We start from the raw sequence: 14,520 nt of genomic DNA on the forward strand, positions 1-14,520 counted from the left end.
CCCCAGATTACGAGTCCACCACTCTTGACCACTACACCATGCTGGCAAGGAGCCCTTTTCAGACTGAAGGTCACATTCCTTCAAACGCAACCAGAGGAGCAAGCCAGAGGCAAACAGTGGGCAAGGCAATGAACGCAAGCTTTAGTATAGCAAGACACATCTCCAACCAGGTAAACAAGAGTTTACAATTCAAGGTTCACAGTGGCAGAGCCACCTGCATCGCATGCAGAAGGTTTCAGGTTCAGCATCTCCAGGTAGGGCTGGGAAAGACTTCACTATGAAACCTTGGAGGGTCACGGCCAGTCAGTTTAGATGGATCGTTGGTATAAAGCAGGTGAGAGCTGGACCATAAAGAAGGCTGATCACCCAAAAATTGATGCTTTTGAATTATGGTGCTGGAGGAGACTCTTGAGAGTCCCATGGACTGCAAGAAGATCAAACCTATCCATTCTGAAGGAAATCAGCTCTGAGTACTCACTGGAAGGACAGATCCTGAAGCTGAGGCTCCAATACTTTGGCCACCTCATGAGAAGACTCCCTGGAAAAGACCCTGATGTTGGGAAAGGTGGAGGGCACAAGGAGAAGGGGACGACAGAGGACGAGATGGTTGGGCAGTGTTCTCGAAGCTACCAGCATGAGTTTGACCAAACTGCGGGAGGCAGTGGAAGACAGGAGTGCCTGGTGTGTTCTGGTGCATGGGGTCACAAAGAGTCGGACACAATTAAACGACTAAACAACAACAACAACAACATTATCCAAACACCCCAGCAAAACATACACACATCCTGGTAGTAGGGATCTTTGCCACCTGCAGAGAAAAATCTGGGCTTGACACCTAGTTAGCGCTCAAGTTTTGTGTGGCTTGCTTGCTATACCTGGTACAGGGTCCTGATTTATGCTGTAATAGCAGAGATGAGCAAAATCTAGCCTCATCTCTGCAGCTGATGGTTTGTTTCCTTGCCCATCTTTGCCTTAATGGTGTTATTAACATTTAAATGATCACAGCTCAGATCTAAGCAATCACATTATCGAGACAAACAGCGAGCTGGGCAGAAGATGCTTTTCCCTCCCTTGCTACCTTCCTCTGCTGCTGTGATTGTTTAGCCGGAGACAGGTTTCTCTGCACTGCTGGGCTATCGGGGCACGAGGCTGCTGATTTACATTCTGAAGGTTATCTCTCCAATGGGGCAAGTTTAGAATGTCTCTTCCTCAGCTCTTGAAGGAAACGGAAGAGAGTTGAAAATAGGTGCTGACATATAACAAGGCGATGGTTTCTGAGAGGGACTTTGCTCATCTCTTGAACTTATGTAGTGTGAGATGAGCCATTGTCCTCCAATGGGTGGGTCAAGACCCAGTGACAAACTCTGTCATGACCATGGGTGAGTTGTGGCATCTTTTAAAATTTAAATGCTATCTAGCATTATTCTTTATTTTAAAAAAGAGAGAAAATTATCTGGTGTGAAGGGGGGCATAAGAACATAAGAAGAATAAAATTATTATTATGTTAATTCATATTTCATACTTGTATTTGTATCTTTTGGCTTAGTTTTTTAATGTTTTTGTGTGTGTTTTTATATTTTGTTGGGAGCCACCTAGAGCAGCTGGGGCAACCCAGTCAGATGGGTGGCATATAAATAATAAACTGTGTTATTATTATTTAAATATTATATAAATACCGTATTTTTCGCCCTATAGGACGCACCGTCCCATAAGGCGCACCTAGTTTTTTGGGGGGGAAATAAAGGGGGAATTATTCCCCCCCCCCAGGTGCAGGGCTGGGGCTGGGGAAGCCCGAGCTTCCCCCGACCCCAGCCCCCAGAACAGGCAGCTCTCTGCAAGCCGTGGGAGCCCAGCGCCGGCTCCCGCTGCTTGCTGAGAGCTGCGCGAAGCCTGGACACGCTGAGCTCAGCTCACGCAGGCTTCAGCATGCAAGCAACTCTCCGCAAGCAGCGGGAGCCCAGCGCCGGGCTCCCGCTGCTTACGGAGAGGTGCGTGAAGCCTGGACACGCTGAGCTCAGTGCGCACAGGCTTCAGCATGCAGGCAACTCTCCACAAGCCGCAGGAGCTGGGCGCTGGGCTCCCGTGGCTTGCGGAGAGCTGTGCGAAGCCTGGAGAGCGAGAGGGGTCGGTGCGCACCGACCCCTCTTGCTCTCCAGGCTTCAGCGAAAGCCTGCATTTGCCCCATAGGACGCACACACATTTTCCCTTCATTTTTGGAGGGGAAAAAGTGCGTCCTATAGGGTAAAAAATACGGTATATATTATTATATAATTACCTCAACATCATTTTTTGGAGGTAGAGCACAGCCATCATGGGTAGTAGCCACTGATAGCATCCTATGGACAAGGCTTCTTGTGACTTGAACAGTTATGTTTCTATCTATCTATCTATCTATCATCTATCTATCTATCTATCTATCTCCCCCCCAAAAAAACCCAAACACATTTTAAAAGGGCTTGGGATGTCAATCAAATCAACCAAAGGTCTGGTTAAAAAGGAACGTTTTTGCCTGGTGCCTAAAGGTGTGCGATGAAGGCACCAGACGAACTTCCCTGGGGAGAGCATTTCACAGACTGGGAGCCACTGCAGAGAAGGCCCCTTCTCATGTTGTCACCCTATGAACCTCTCAAGGAGGGGGCACACGAAGGAGGGCCTCAGAAGGTGATCTCAGGGTCTGGGTAGGTTCATATGGAAAGAGGCGGTCCTTGAGGTATTGCGGTCCTGAGACGTTTAAGGCTTTTAAAAATTCTGTCAAAGTTCACTGATTCGTTTTTCTATGTTTTAAGCAGTTCTTGTTTTTATCCGTCAGTCGCTTTGAGTCCCATTAGGGAAAGGGTATAAATAAATATATAACAATAATAACAATAACACAGCATCCTTTTGTAAACATAGAGACACATGCAGGAGTGTAATTCACCTGCAAATTGGCCCGTGCAAAAATAGAGCACATGTCTTTTGTTTTCCTTTCTTGCGACGCTACACAGACACACACAAAGAGAGAGAATTTGGCCGGCATCTGTTTCTAAGGAAGTGAGCTGGTTGTCTTGCATTGCAATGAGCTCAGCAGGAAAAAAAATGAGAATTAATATTTTGGAAACTAAGTTGTCAGCCCCCCCCCCAATTCCCCCCTCCCGACAATTTCCCCAATATGTGTAGTGCTTAACTGGTGAGTCGTTCAGTGGATTATACAAAATGCAGAGATAAAGAGAATGAGGATTTAGATTTGGATATTGCAAAAGAGGATTAAAATTCAATTTGGGACCAGGTTGGGATAATTTCCGTCAATATAAGCAACAATGTGCTTAAGGATTCAGTCTATAACTTGCTTATCGCTTGATAAGTGGCAGCGGATTTCGTTCCTCTAGATCAGAAATAAGCAATAAATGGCAGCAGAGGGCTTTGCACAGCCCAGCGCTGGAGCAGAATTAATGTTTGGTACAAAATAATTCATGACTCGTTACAAGAGTCGCAAGCAAATTTGAATACCCTGGCAGGAGTGATGCATTTGGTACTGGGCGGCACAACTTAGGGCTTATCAGGATGAATTTAGTCCACCAGCCATGTTTCACGGCCTTGGTCAGGAAGCCGGCTGCCACCATCTTTTTCAGGAAAGAGAGAGAAACCAGGAGATTTATCCTACTAGGATATGGTCTAACCAAGTATTTAAATAGGTCAAGTTAAACCAGTTTGCAATCCTAAATGCTGTCTTGAAATCTTGCCTCACTGTCCCAGTCCAGAAGCTCTGCATACATATGGGGGCTTCCCTGCAGGTACCACATTCCTGTTCTGCTTCAACTTCTTCACCAGATTGTCTCCTGGAAATCACGGGACATGCTGACTTGTCATGTGGCTGACCCGCAACCATGTGCACATTGCCACTGCAGAACTTAAAAATAAAAATAAATTATTTTTCAGTTTTTCAAATTAACAATAGTAATAATCTCTCACACACACATTTTCTGTTTTACAATTTTGAATACTCATTTAAACATCCTTAAAATACCAGTGACTTCCCTTCTTATGCTGGTCCCGTGGGCTAACCGAGAGGTGAGGTCCGAGTCCAGTCTGAGGTCGAAGGTGCAGTATGGAGGCAGTCCGAAGAAGTTGAAGCTGGATGCAGGGCAGGTAGTTGGGTGAGGTCAGGAGCTCCGGCAGAAGAGCAGGACAGGGTGCAGGCAGGAAATGACAACCAACAAAGTTGCTCCCACAACTTGGGACTGGGGCTGACTGGCTTTTATCTGCCCCGAGGCATAGGGCAGCCCTGGTCCGCAGGTGACTCGCCTCTCCTGGCCTGGAGGTGAGCACCCCTCCTGCAGGAACTTAGTTCCCTCCGCCTCTCTGCCCTGAGCCTCTCCAGCTCAGGAGAGGCTGGAGGGTTACTGGACCCAGAGGCAACTTCAGCCTCCCCTGACGGGGCTGAGAGTGAAGCACCTGCAGGCAATGGGTCCTCCATCCCCTCAGGAGCCAGAGCAGACTCAGCTGGTGCCTGCACCTGAGGATCCAGCACAGGTGAGGACCCTTCAGGCTTATGCCCCAGCCCCGGCTCAGCTGGTTCTGGAGGCGGGGAATCCTGTGCAGGCTGGGATTCCTCAGGTTCAGCATCCGAATCCCAGGCCATCACACTTCTTCTCTTTCTGTGGTTCAATTTACATAACCACATATCTCTGCATATTTTACATAAGCTAAACCATTCAGTATTCCATTGTTACATCCATCAAAACTTATCTACACTGTTGAATTTATCTTAACGCTGCCAACATTTTCAAATGTATACAATTTCCCCCATATATTCAATAAACATTTCCCAATCTTCTTTAAACATATGTTCTTCTTGTTCTCTTATTCTATATGTTAAGCCTGCAAGCTGCACATATTCTATCAGTTTAAGTTGCCATTCTTCTTTAGTTGGGACCTCGCTCGTTTTCCATTTTGGGGATAACAAAACACGGGCTGCAGTAGTAGCATACATAAATAACCTTTTTTGACACCCGGAAATTCACACACATAGTTTTTAGACTATGTCTGAAGTCTGCTTTGGGGGGGGCTTTGATTTGCAATTTTGGGGGGCACCTGCCTCCCTGTCACCCCCTACTTGGCGCCCCTGCTTACCTTTCATCCGCTCTTTCCAGGAACAGTCTACCCTTTAAAACTCTGTGTCCAAGTATTTTATTTTATTTTTTGCTTTGGAGCTTTCCCTATGAAAACCTGTTATTTACCACTGAATCAGAGCAAGCTGTTTGTTGCACTTCAGCTTTAAAGAGCAGGTTTTCACACGGAAATCTCAAGAGCAAAACATAAAACAAAAAAAAGCACTCAGACACAATGCTTTAAAGTGTAGACCTGTGCCTCAAAAATGCAGGACAAAAGCTAACTGTGGATAAGCTCTTGGTTGGAGAACCAGGCAACAAAATTTGGAGCAGCTAAGTTTTCAAAGTGTTTTGATTCACATTTTGCTTTAGAAAGTGAAAATTAGGTAGCCTGATGACTTATCAACGAGAAACTTAACACACAACAAATTAGGAATAGATAATAATAAAGTTTCCAGAGCCCTTCAGATCATAGCTGTCAACTTGCAGATTTGAAAATAAGAGACCAGCAGCCTCGAAAATAAGGGATCAGCAGCCAAAATAAGGGATTTCCCAAGCACAGGTATGTTTGACTTCTGAGCCCCTCTGAGGCAAAGGCAAAAAGCCCAGCCAGCAGCCAAACGAAGCCTCAAGCGCTGGTTCCCACAGCGCAGCAACCCAGCAAAGGGGATGCAGCAAGGGAAACCACCGTCACCTCTCCACTGGGAAGCGCTGAGCAAAGGCGAGTCCCCAGGCAACGCGGCCAATTTGATCGGCACAAGGCATGCAAGCTCCACCCCCAAGTCATTCTTAAGACTCCTTATTGGGTGAGCAACACAGCCAAGCAACACAGTTGGAGCCTCCCTCCTCCCTGGCTGGCAGGGAGGGAGGGAGAGGAGCTGCTTCCTTTGAAACCCGGGAAATTTAAGGGACATCATCAATAAGGGACAGCAGCGGGACACGGAGCTGGGATAAGGGAGCTTCCCACCAAATAAGGGACAGTTGACAGCTATGCTTCAGATGAGATAGATTTACAACTCCTCTATACTCAGGTTTGTACAGATTAATCGGTAGAAGAGCTAATGCAATGAGAATCTTCCTTGGGCAGAGATGGTGGCTTCCCCCCTCAAATGACTGTTCCCCAAACCAGTAAGTTGTCAGCAGGGGAAACTTGCCCAGATGTGAGCAGAATTCCCACTTGCTATTTTAGCTATAGCTGGAAGCTACTTTCTGCCAGAGCTGTAGATAATGGCATGAAGAATCACCAAGGCATAGAGCATGAGGAACAGATTATATAATTAAGTCCCTCTATAAACCTGCCAATGTAATAGAAGCTTCCCTGCTGCCTAGAAAATTTAGACAGGAGATGTTTACCTCCATCCCTCCTCACTGCGAGGGTGTGTTCAGGATATGGTTTTATTGTATCATTATGTGAAACCTATTTAAGGATGCCACCTTTATTTCTCAAAGAGATCCTCTGCCTGGGGTTGGGAGGAGGCTGAGTCCCTTCTCTTTTGCAAGTCAGGCTCCAGTACATTATTCAGTGCTTGCGTGTTTCAGCTACTAATCTTAAAAGCAGAAAGTGCCTAGATTTCTATCATTTGGAGAGAGAGAAAACCAGAAAAGACATTAGTATCCAGGATGCATGAAGGCTTGTGTGTGAGAGGGTGTGTATTTCTGCCTTTCCACATGCTGACTTCACACATTCGTGAAATTTACCCACAAAGGAGAATGTGGTATTTTTGCTATGCAATATCTTAACCATTCTTGGGAGAAAAGCAATGACAAACCTAGACAGCATCTTAAAAAGTAGAGACATCACCTTGCCAACAAAGGTCCGTATAGTAAAAGCTATGGTTTTCCCAGTAGTGATGTATGGAAGTGAAAGCTGGACCATAAAGAAGGCTGATCGCCGAAGAATTGATGCTTTTGAATTATGGTGCTGGAGGAGACTCTTGAGAGTCCCATGGACTGCAAGAAGATCAAACCTCTCCATTCTGAAGGAAATCAGCCCTGAGTGCTCACTGGAAGGACAGATCCTGAAGCTGAGGCTCCAGTACTTTGGCCACCTCATGAGAAGAGAAGACTCCCTGGAAAAGACCCTGATGTTGGGAAAGATGGAGGGCACAAGGAGAAGGGGACAACAGAGGACAAGATGATTGGACAGTGTTCTCAAAGCTACCAGCATGAGTTTGACCAAACTGCGGGAGGCAGTGGAAGACAGAAGTGCCTGGCGTGCTCTGGTCCATGGGGTCACAAAGAGTCGGACACAACTAAACGACTAAACAACAACAAATCAGATAAATTATAAATCAGGTTAATAGTCTTACTTATTAGAGGAAAGGGTTACTTCCTGGTTTCGTGCATGCGCAGAAGTGCAAAATGACGTCACGCGCATGTGCAGATACGGCGCTTCAGGTTGTAGGCTTTGCATGTTGCGAACAGGTCTCCGGAACGGATCCTGTTCGTAACCAGAGGTACCACTGTATTTGAGAAAAATAAAGTTGTTCATAAACAGCATAGTTAAAGAGCATGCACAGAGTGCTCATAGCAGCTACCTGACTCTTCACAGAGGCACAGTTTTAGTTACTGATTTGCTAGAGTCCTGGAGCCACTCTGTCTGCCTTAGCTTTACATAGCAACAATAGCACTATTCCACCGACTACTCCATACACAATCCATACAGCTCTCTCTCTCACTGAGCCCCATAGAGAGGTTGGCTACTTTTATAGGGAGAATGAGTCATCACCTAAGATGAGTCACAGTGACTTAGTAGTTTGCTGTTAACAGTTAGTAGTTAGCAGACTTAGGCTTGAATGTTTGTGTGGGCCTTGTAGGCCTTACTGCTTCTTCTGCTCTCAAGAACCTTTGTCTCATGACAAGGATGCTGTCAGCAACTCCTGGCTGGCTGCCCAAGAAATTATAAAGACCAGGAAAAGTTTCTTACTGTCCTTTTTTATTTCAAACTTTACAGAGAGAGGCTATAGAACCCAGTCTCTTGGATAATGGTGTTGTGCCGAGTGAATCTCCAACCCACCCGTCTCTCCCACTTCCTCATTCATCATCATCATCTCCTCTACAGGTGCCACTAAGTGCCCTCTGTCTTCGAGCTCTTTGCTCTCCTACTTTTAAGGCTTGCTGGGTTCTGGGAGATGGAGGGTCTGGAATGCATTCCAGTGACAACATGTCAGCCAGCTGCTGCTCTGGCTCTGCCTGCTCCTCCTCTCCCATTACAGTGGTACCCTGGTTCTCAAACTTAATCCATTCCGGATGTCCATTCCAAAACCAAAGCGTTCCAAAATCAAGGCGCATTTTCCATAGGAAGTAATGCCAAATGGATTAACCCATTCCAGACTTTTAAAAACAACCCCTAAAACATCAATTTAAGATGAATTTTTCTGTCTAACGAGACCACTCATCCATAAAATGAAAGCAACAAACAGTGTTCTGCAGTCACACAATCAATCAATCAGTAGCTGAACTGGGTTCCACACAGTCGCAAAAACAAAACAAAAAAGCCGCAAATGCAAAATAAATAGCAAAAACAGACAGACCTCAGCATAACACTCAAAACAGAAGCATGCCACTCAAAACAGAGCATGTTCAGTTTCCAAAAAAAGTTCACAAAAAACCGGAACACTTACTTTTGAGTTTGCAGTGTTTGGGTTCCAAGTTGTTTGCGAACCAAGGTGTTTGAGAACCAAGGTACCACTGTATTTCCCATCTTTTCCCTTCATCTGCCTCTGAGCTGTGACCTTCCGCAAACCCCTGTTGTAAATCTATACTGTCTTCCTCTTCCTCCTGCCTGGAAGGGTCAGGATGGAGGAGGAGGAGGAGGAGGAGGAGAAGGAGAAGGAGGAGGAGGAGGAGGAGGAGGGGGGGGGAGAAGAAGAAGAAGAAGAAGAAGAAGAGGAGGAGGAGGAGGAGGAGGAGGAGGAGGAGGAGGAGGAGGAGGAGAGTTTGGAGATTTGGTATCCCGCTTTATCACTACCCGAAGGAGTCTCAAAGTGGCTAACATTCTCCTTTCCCTTCCTCCCCCACAACAAACACTCCGTGAGGTGAGTGAGGCTGAGAGACTTCAAAGAAGTGTGACTAGCCCAAGGTCACCCAGCAGCTGCATGTGGAGGAACGGGGAAGCGAACCCAGTTCACCAGATTACGAGTCTACCGCTCTTAACCACTACACCACACTGGCTGTCTCCACCACTCCTCCTCCTCTGCCCAGCCCCTGACAACCCCTAGTCTGGAGACTCCATGCACTTTGCCACACTGCCTCAACTCTGGAAGTGCTGTGCAGCAGAGCTGCCAATCATCTGGCCACCACAGAGGCTGCAAGGGGCAGGATATGGTCTCCTGTTCTTCTGTGTAATTTTAGTCACTGAGATGGGAGCATGATCTCCTGGCTCTTGCTTTGTAAGTGCAATGGAAGCCTTTGTGTTCCGAAACATGTAAAATGTCAATTTCTGAGGCCTCATGCTGTGGGCCCTGTCATGCTCATTTATATGAGGTTGGTCGCATTACATTAATCCACTGACTTTGAAGCTGCTTTGCATGTGAAATCCTGTTGAAGAATGTAAAGTTTCTGATGAATCCCTGGCATGCTTGTCTTCTCAGGGTTTTTGTGTGCACCCCACCCTCCGCAAAAGAATACAAACCATAGATTCCCAGGTTTTTCTACTTACCGGGGGGGGGGGGAGTAGTCCATCTTTCCTGGGACCTCTCCCTATTCTGATTTTGGGAATACACTTTTGCAGAAGCAGCTCACCAAGTAGGCGCAGCCCAACGTGTTGATTGTAAACTCTGCTCTTGTACTCTGTAAAGTTCCATGCGTACTATTGACCAGAGGGGTGAAGTTTATGCATGACCAGAAAATGTGCATAATTTTCTCTTCATGGGCGAAAATTATGTGCACATTTGCCATGAGATCTGATTAATGTGAAAAATGGCTGATTGTCCATTAACCACTCAGCATACCTTAAAATATATAACAAAGAAAATATATGTGAATATATATAATTTGGAGGGTTAACTTCCAGTGAGGAAAGGTTTTCGTTTAGGTAAAAAGAATATGAGTAAGGGAGGCAACATGATAGAGGGGATAGATTAGGCATGGTTTGGAGAAAGTGGGTTATAATACAAGAACTCAGGGACAGCTTAATGAGGCTAAATATCAGAAGATTCTGGAAAGACTAAACAAGTATTTCTCCACAAAGGTAAAGGTAAAGGGACCCCTGACCATTAGGTCCAGTCGTGACCGACTCTGGGGTTGTGGTGCTCATCTCGCTTTATTGGCCATGGAGAGGCCATGGGTGTCAGGACAAGCTTGAGACAAGCACCTCTTCCTCCTCCCTGAGCTCAGTGGCAGCAGCACTGGCAGGGAAAATGGGGACATTCCAGGATCAACTCAGAAGCCAGGCTGGCTTTTGTAATTCCGGGACTGTCCCTGGAAAATTGGGACACTCGGAGGGTATGCAATGACTATGAACTACCTTTCCCTTCAGACGCAGTGTGCCTTGAATACTTGTTGTTGTTGTTTAGTTGTTTAGTTGTGTCCAACTCTTCGTGACCCCATGGACCAGAGCACACCAGGCACTCCTGTCTTCCACTGCCTCCCGCAGTTTGGTCAAACTCATGCTGGTAGCTTCGAGAACACTTTCCAACCATCTCGTCCTTTGTCGTCCCCTTCTCCTTGTGTCCTCAATCTTTTCCAACATCAGGGTCTTTTCCAGAGAGTCTTCTCTTCTCATGAGGTGGCCAAAGTATTGGAGCCTCAGCTTCAGGATCTGTCCTTCCAGTGAGCACTCAGGGCTGATTTCCTTAAGAATTGAGAGGTTTGATCTTCTTGCAGTCCACGGGACTCTCAAGAGTCTCCTCCAGCACCATAATTCAAAAGCATCAATTCTTCGGCAATCAGCCTTCTTGATGGTCCAGCTTTCACTTCCATACATCACTACTGGGAAAACCATAGCTTTAACTATACAGACCTTTGTCGGCAAGGTGATGTCTCTGCCTTGTATACTAGTTGGTGGTAATCACAAGTTGGGAGAGTGATGTTGCACTCAGATCCTGCCCTGGGGCTCCCGGCAGGCATCAGGAAATGGGAAACTGGAATAGATGGACCTTAAACCAGATCAAGCAAGCCTCTTCTTACACTCTTACATTCTGAGTCTTCCTCTAGTTTTTCATCTGCAAACATTAGCGGAAGTGGGCATGATCCCACTCTACCTACCTAGAAGTTCACATCCATGCATATTTTGAATAAACGAGGGTATTCTCCTCCTTCACCTCGTATCAGCATCTGGTTTGAAGGACAAGAAGAGGCAATCAATGTATTTATAACAGCATCACCTAAAAGGTTTCCTCTAATAAAATGTCTGTCAAATTTTATGATAAGACCTCACACTGCTGGGATTTCTTACTCAGCTATAAAAGTTGCCTTAAGCAACTTCCTCACATGCATGGACTCTATTCTAAGCCTGTTGAAATCAGCAGATTCAGGAAGAGACCTCAGCGACGTTGTTCTGGTGTTGTATTTCCTAAATCCCCTGCCTGCAGTTATGTTCTTATATTTCACAGCTTTTCTACATGATGGAAAGTGTGTGTGTGAAGAAGGGTATAAAAAAGGTAAATGAATAAAGATCAGAAGGTCATACAAAATGTCAACGCTAGCATTTTTCCCTACACCATGGTACTCCTCCAGTTCCTAGTGGGAGTGATTTTGCTCTGTATCCTGCCCCAAGTGGAAAACCACGGAGGGAGCCTGGGTGGCCCCAGTCAGTGGGGAAGCCAAACTGTAGCCTCTTTGGTCAGCGCACCACTGCCCTGCCTATGAAAAAGGGTTCAAGGCATTGGAGAATAATAGCCACTTAGTTGGGGTTCAAGTGAAATGGCTGTTTGCTTCCCAGTGCATCCTCACTAAGAGGGGCATCCTCATACATGAATTGGTGCAAAATGGTCCATTTAAATAGACCAAACCAAACTATGGGGAGCAGGTGGCACCGAAACCTGGAGCCAACTGGGTCCAACCAATCTTAATAAATTTGAGCTGAACCTGGGCTCCATCTGCTCAGTTAATGTGTGATTCCCCACCTTTCCACCCTGTTTAAATGTGGTCCTGCCCGAAGGTGAGCAGGCAGGCCAGGGTGAGGCCCTTGCTATGGATCATTTGGTCACTGTATTCTTCACCAAGGAGTCATCTTCCCTGCAGAGAAATTGGCCTGTCTGCAGTTTTTTGCCTACCTCTTTGCAAATGCCACAACTTTGGTGGAAAAGGCATTGGGTTGGATCTTTAGTCATTCAGGTACCTGGTTAAAGAAGCCCAGGAAGGAGTAACGTTGTCCAGGAGCCCAAATGCTGGCCAATGGGCCATAGCACTCCATTAGAGAAGTGGCTCTGGTGGATTGATTCACTTGATGCATGCCAAGGGACTTCCCACGACCCAAGGTTGACCCACCCACCGTTTATGATTAACCAGCACTAGGACTGCAATTTGTCTGGATTTTCCCAGGTGAATTTTTGCTGATTCAGCAAAATGTCTGGGAAAACCCAGATATATGGGTGGGTGGGGGTGTTTAAAAAGGGGGGTGTTTAAAAAAACACCTTACCAGCAGGTGAACCCGGGCACATACCTGGTGTCTTCACCAAAAGCTTTTTACATCTGTATTTCCACCCAAACCTGGTGTCCTGTGTTTTATTTAACTCCTAGCTGGTCCTCACACAGAGCTGCATGCTTCCTGTGCCTGGGCATGCAAATTCTTAAGAAGCTATATCAGAGCTATTGTAAACCATTTGGAGAACTGCCACATTGATGATGGTGCAAATGTTTCTCTCTGTTGCTCCAGAGGAGGGGGGGGGGGGACAAGAAAGGACATTTTCCACTAAATAACTTTACAGATAGTTTGTGCTGTTTTCCAGTGGAACAGGGGATAGATGACCCACCTATTAGGGGTGCTATAGTGCAATATTTTCTGCATTAACATGGGAGTTAGATTAATTGGCCTTTGAGATCCCTTCCCACTCTAATACTCTATACTTGCCTTTGGGGCATGACTGTCTTGCTAAAACATTCCTAGCATCAGTTGCTGGAGATGCTATTCTGCAGAGTCCACCTTCCTCCATAGGTCCTTTAGAAATCAGTGTGCCATATCCAATGTTCTCTGCCCACCTGCTCAAGAGCTCCTCTGATAGGAATCCAATGCAGTGATTGTGCGAGCGGAAGCTTGCGTGGAACAGCTGGTTACTGAGCAATCCATTAAGCAACTTTTTTTGCCAATGTACTTGTTTTTCTATGTGCAAAATGTTTCTTCCAGCACGACAAGCTTATCACTAAGTGACTTTAACTTACTGCTACGTGGGATACAGCCCAGGGTGGGGTGTGGGTGCATCTGATTTCTGATATGCATGTGTGCAGGGGAAATAAGGTTGCATACCATGCCTAGTTTGGCATATTGGACACTGCAAATGCATCGGTGCATTCTGAAGTGTGATGTCCCTTTCTGCCCTTGCATTTTTAACTTTTGATGTAAGTATTCATAGAGGGTTTTCCCCCTGCCTCTCCTCAATAGTCAGCAGAAACTACTGAAGGCCTGGTTGATTTCCCAAATGTACTTGGAAGTTACCAACTGCATGCAGAAACTGCTACAGCCTTCTTTTGCTTCTGTGCAGGGAGAAAGTCCCAGAGCAGAACAGACCTTCTGCAGAATACACAATAACTTTGTCACAATTGTGGATATCAAACCAAGTGTTTAGCAGCTGCAACACCTTTATCCCAGAGTTATGCACTGAGCAATCAGTTTTCTGGAAGTGTAGCCTTGCCGCTCACAATGCAATTCTCATGCACATTCTTAATATTACCGTATTTATTATTTGTATGCCACTTAATACCAAAATAGGCATCTAAGAAGTTTACAACGAAAAGAAAAAGTTACACAAATATTAATGTATAAACCTCCATAATTAAAATTAACAATCAAACAATCAAATTGTAACATAAAAGAAACAGTCATGATTAAAACATGTAATAAGACAATCCCATTAACACAACGTATCAATCAAAATATTTGGGGCACCCTCTTTTGAAGCAATAGTTAGCTTGGATATAATGAACAATACATGGGACGCGGGTGGCACTGTGGGTTAAACCACAGAGCCTAGGGCTTGCCGATTAGAAGGTCGGCGGTTCGAATCCCCACGACGGGGTGAGCTCCTGTTGTTCGGTCCCTGCTCCTGCCAACCTAGCAGTTCAAAAGCACGTCAAAGTGCAAATAGATAAATAGGTACCGCTCCAGCAGGAAGGTAAACAGTGTTTCCATGCGCTGCTCTGGTTCGCCAGGCTTGAAGAAAGCGAGCCTATTCCCAAGTGCCTCCATCTCCAACCCCGCTCGCTCTGGGAGCTCTTTTCAAGAGCTTACCAGGGCACAGATTTTCCAGCATTTCACATGTCCAAGCTGCTGTGA

Source organism: Podarcis muralis, chromosome 14, assembly GCF_964188315.1.
Source record: "Podarcis muralis chromosome 14, rPodMur119.hap1.1, whole genome shotgun sequence".
NCBI classification, from domain to species: domain Eukaryota; kingdom Metazoa; phylum Chordata; class Lepidosauria; order Squamata; family Lacertidae; genus Podarcis; species Podarcis muralis.